The 4301-nt window shown below is 49.3% G+C and overlaps 1 pseudogene; it reads right to left on the reverse strand.

The window, feature by feature from the left end:
- Window positions 1-3127: 3127 nt before the first annotated feature.
- Window positions 3128-4021, reverse strand: LOC139019311 (pre-mRNA-splicing factor 38A pseudogene; annotated as a pseudogene).
- Between the last annotated feature and the right edge of the window lie 280 nt (window positions 4022-4301).

A 4301-nucleotide genomic window follows, 5' to 3' on the forward strand; every position in this document is an offset into this window, starting at 1 on the left:
CCTTCCTCTCTGTAAAAAATCAATAAAATATATTTTTAAAATATTTCCTCCAATTAATTCCCTTTTAATTTGCACAAATTTTGTGCACTGGGCCATTAGTATCCATATAAAGGAAACACATATAAAACCCCATGAATCCTATTCTTGCCATACACCATTACCTATTATCATGGAGATTCTTGTATCTCTCCATTTCCCAGTACATTAGTGGGATTTTTTACTTAAAATCCCAGATATATGTGGCCATGCATGGATAGCACAGTGGGTCAGAGCCTCATCTTAGTAATGCCAACGTTGCATGTTCCATCCCAGGTCAGGACAATAACAAGATTGAACCAAAGAATGTATAAAATTCGCCGAAACAGGTTTGGCTCAGTGGATAGAGCGTCGGCCTTCGGACTGAAAGGTCCCAGGTTCGATTCTGGTCAAGGGCATGTACCTGGGTTGCAGGCACATCCCCAGTGGGAGATGTGCAGGAGGCAGCTGATTGATGTTTCTCTCTCATCGATGCTTCTAACTCTCTATCTCCCTCCCTTCCTCTCTGTAAAAAATCAATAAAACATATTTTAAAAAATTAGTGGAACAACAAATTGATCTTTCACCCTCTCTCCCCATTTTTCTCAGTCTCTAAAGTCAGTATGTTTGACTTATTCACCCAATCAGTACACACAGTTGTGAGCACCAGCACAGCCCAGGGGTCCCGTGGTGACCAGAAGCCAGGGTTCTCATGAGGGCAGAGCACGACATGACTGAGGTGACACAGGGGAGGTGCTGCTGTCAGTGTAACTGGTGCGAAACTGGGGTGAGCTACACAACCACCCACAAGGAATGATGACGTCAGTGTGCTCCCTGAAACTAAAACCGAAGTGACCAGGAGAAGCTCTGGGCCTGGACAAGCCCCGGTGGACTCTGCACCCTCCAGCCAGGTGTTGAGGTGGGGCTATTTTAGATTCAGGTGGTTGAGGAGCCCAGATTGCTCTCAGGTGTCAAGGCTGGGAGCCATGGTGGCAGCTGGGCAGGTGGGTGTGGGCAGGCAAAAGCCCAGAGCAGTTGCCAGGCAGAGCTGGTGCTGGGTCTTTTTGTGTGGATCTGAGGCTCTCTCTAGTCCAAACCCAGGCTGTTGGCCACTCTGTCCCATGGTTAGTGTGAAATGGACTAAGCTCTGCTGCATGCGTGACTGTGGGATCTGACTAGGAGTTGGCATTTCCTCCAAGAAAATTTATGATCAAGGAAGGTGCAAACTATTACCTATAATAAGTGCTTCCACCATTGAGCTGCCCAGGGAGGGAGTGGGCGACCTCTGCACAGGCTGATTATCTGCCCAGCAGGAGGGTTGCTGGCTGCTGAGCCAAGTGAGCCTCTGGTGGGTTGGGGTGTCTTCAAGTTTAGAGACTAAAGGAGGTGGTAGATATTTATAAAACTGCTAAGAGAAAATGACCCTGATCTGTCCTTAATAGGTAAACATCCACCCAGACGTGGCCAGTGTGCACAATGGTAAGAGCATCATCCCACACACCTGAAGGGGGTGTGTTAGATTCCAAGTCTTGGGCATGTACCTGGGTTGCAGGTTGGATCCCTGGCCCCCATTGGGGTACATGGTGGAAGCATGCAGTTGATGTGTCTCTCTCACATCAATGTTTCTCTGTCTTTCCCTACCCATCCCCTACCTTCTCTGTGAAAATCATAGAAAAATATCCAAATATGAGGATCTATATCATAAAAGGCCTGTGGTCATGATGCTGTAATGGCGTCACGACCAAATGAGCAGCAGCTCTCGTGGTGGGCAGGGAAGGGCAAGAGCTACTAGCCTTGGAGAGCTAAGAGCAGCAATGGGCGGGGTGGCCAGCTGTGGCTGGAGGAAGCGAGCTACTTGTACATGATTTCATGTGCACTCGGCCTCTAGTTAACAGTAAAAGGGAACCCCCCACTGCGCTGAGATAGATCATCTGCCTGCACAGCCCACCCTTACTCATTCTTCTCTGTCTTTGCCTAGGATATTCCCACTGCCTTTGGGACATGGTCTGTCCTTTCCAGGGGTTGGCAAAGCAGAACCTGAGAAAAGGCCCTGGTAGGAATTTGGGTTCTGTGTCTGCCTGAGAGGAGCTGGCCAGGGCTCTTCTGTCTCCACCCAGAGGTCTCTCCAGGCTGCTCTTCCCCATCCCCAAGTCTCCTGACCCACTGCAGCTGCACCTCCTTCTGTATCTGGGGGCGCCTCCTGATTCTTTGGTTCCCTGGATCGGTTCATCTTTGGGAAGTCCTGCCTACAGCCATCCCACACACACCCCTGAGCCCCACTAGAATTGTTTGAGTCTCTGTTTTTGCATTTTTGGGATAATTTCCCACTTTGATTTAATTAAAAATAAAGCCCCCCATCCTTAGCCTTAGAACAGTATGCGAAGTTATGAATGAGGCTGTGACAGTTACAAGCACAGGGACACCTGTGTCTCAGTCATTGAGAAGCACTGTTGAGACTGAGACCTGGGGTGAGAGGAAAATCTGGAACCTTTCACATGGTGCACATGCAGTTAAGTTGGCATTTCCTTACGTGGAGGTACGCGGTCTCTGACCGAAGGTGCACTCAGGGAGAACAGGTGACTGAATTGCTTTAAAAGACCTGAGGCTGCTCCATAGGGCCTCTGTCATGTCACTTGAAAACCGCAGGCATAGAGAAGATGGGAAATGGGGGTGGGGTTCACCTGGCAGGACAAGAACACGGTCCCATTCTGGGGACTAGGAGCCATGGAGAGACTCCACTAGGGCAGGCCCACCACCCAGGAGACCCTGAGTCACGTGTTGTGGGTTTGAGCCTGGCTTCTCTCGCTGAGCATGTTGTCAGGTTGGCCATGTTGCAGTGTGAATGACCTGCGTGTGGACACATCTGCTGGCTATTTGCTGCCCAGTGGGTGGGCTATTGTGTGGTTCTCAAAAAGAGACACAAAACTCAAAACCTCTTTTATTTAAAAAGAAAAACATATGGAGAATCTTTTAGGTTAATACAATAACAATAACAACAGAAAACCCTAAAGTATTCTCAAGGCTGCCTCAGGAGAAGATGTGTATCCTTCCACAGAGAGAGATGACTTCACATGTGCAGGAGGCCATTCGAACTAAACCCCACCCGGGGCCATTACTCCTTCCCTCTGTGGTTCTTCCTGTGGCCCTTCTTAGATCGATTTGAGTGGCACCTGCATCTGTGACTATGGTGATGACCTGGGGACTTGGAGCAGGAGGTGTGTGGTCTATCTCAGGACCTGCAGTGGTGACTTCTTAGACTCCTACACTGATACCTCTCTGGGACATGAGGGGAAGGGCTCCTTCTTTTGAGACTGGGTCTCTGCCTACTGGGATCCCAGTACCAACTTCTTCTGTACCACAGGGTGGGAGAGCGATGGGGCTAGTCCAAGTTCCGGTAGCTTCTCCCCCGGTGATGGAGTGATGGTATCCTCTCCAACCTCACATCCTTTTCTTCCTGCTGTTCAGTGGACTTGACATCATCCATGTCCTGGTCCAGAGCACTAGCTGCAATTGCTCAGCTCCCTCGAGCACATAGTCTTTCTGTTGCCAGGCCAGAATGACATCACGGACTCTCACTTTGAAGAAGTTTATCAATGAACTCATCTACATGCATCAGTTCAAACTTTGCATTTCAGTTCTGGCTCCTAATTATTCTGTTGACATTGACAGAGGCTCCAAGTACTTTTAGGAATCAATTGCATTGCCTGTCAGCCTCATGGAAAGTGCTCCCAACATGCAGGCAAACAGAAGTCTTCATTTTTTATAAACTCAATAATGATGTCCTTCTCCGCCTGAATCTGAAGCCGTTTCAAGGTCAATCACAGAAAGGGAGACACTACCCACAAACCTTAATGCCATGACTTTATGGACCACAAGTCTGGGGGTCAGTCCAAAGCACTCCTCTCTCCAGTGCGGGTCTCATAGATTCGAGTCCGAATGATCTTCACCTGATATGGAGGGAGGTGCCATGGATGCTCTGATCCTCCGTCACTATGAGGTTCACCATTTTTAGAGCCTGTTGCCCTTATTGCGTGCCTTCATTAGCTGCTTCTTGGATGTGCCCTGACTGAGGATCGGACCCACAACATGGACCTATCTGGATGACCCTCTAGCCACAGAGCTACGGGACCAGGGCTTGAATGAGTTCGCAGTGTCCTCCTTCTTATTTATCTCCTCTCAAAGGCACATACTCTGCTCCTCCCCCTCCCCCACAGTGACCCCTCCCCCAGGTGAGTCCTGCTGATCTGTAACCTACTCACATAGCACCAGCATTTCCCCACCCCAGC

This window comes from Myotis yumanensis, unplaced genomic scaffold (assembly GCF_028538775.1).
Source record: "Myotis yumanensis isolate MYYU_CA2020_CCGP unplaced genomic scaffold, mMyoYum1.0.hap1 SCAF_11, whole genome shotgun sequence".
NCBI classification, from domain to species: domain Eukaryota; kingdom Metazoa; phylum Chordata; class Mammalia; order Chiroptera; family Vespertilionidae; genus Myotis; species Myotis yumanensis.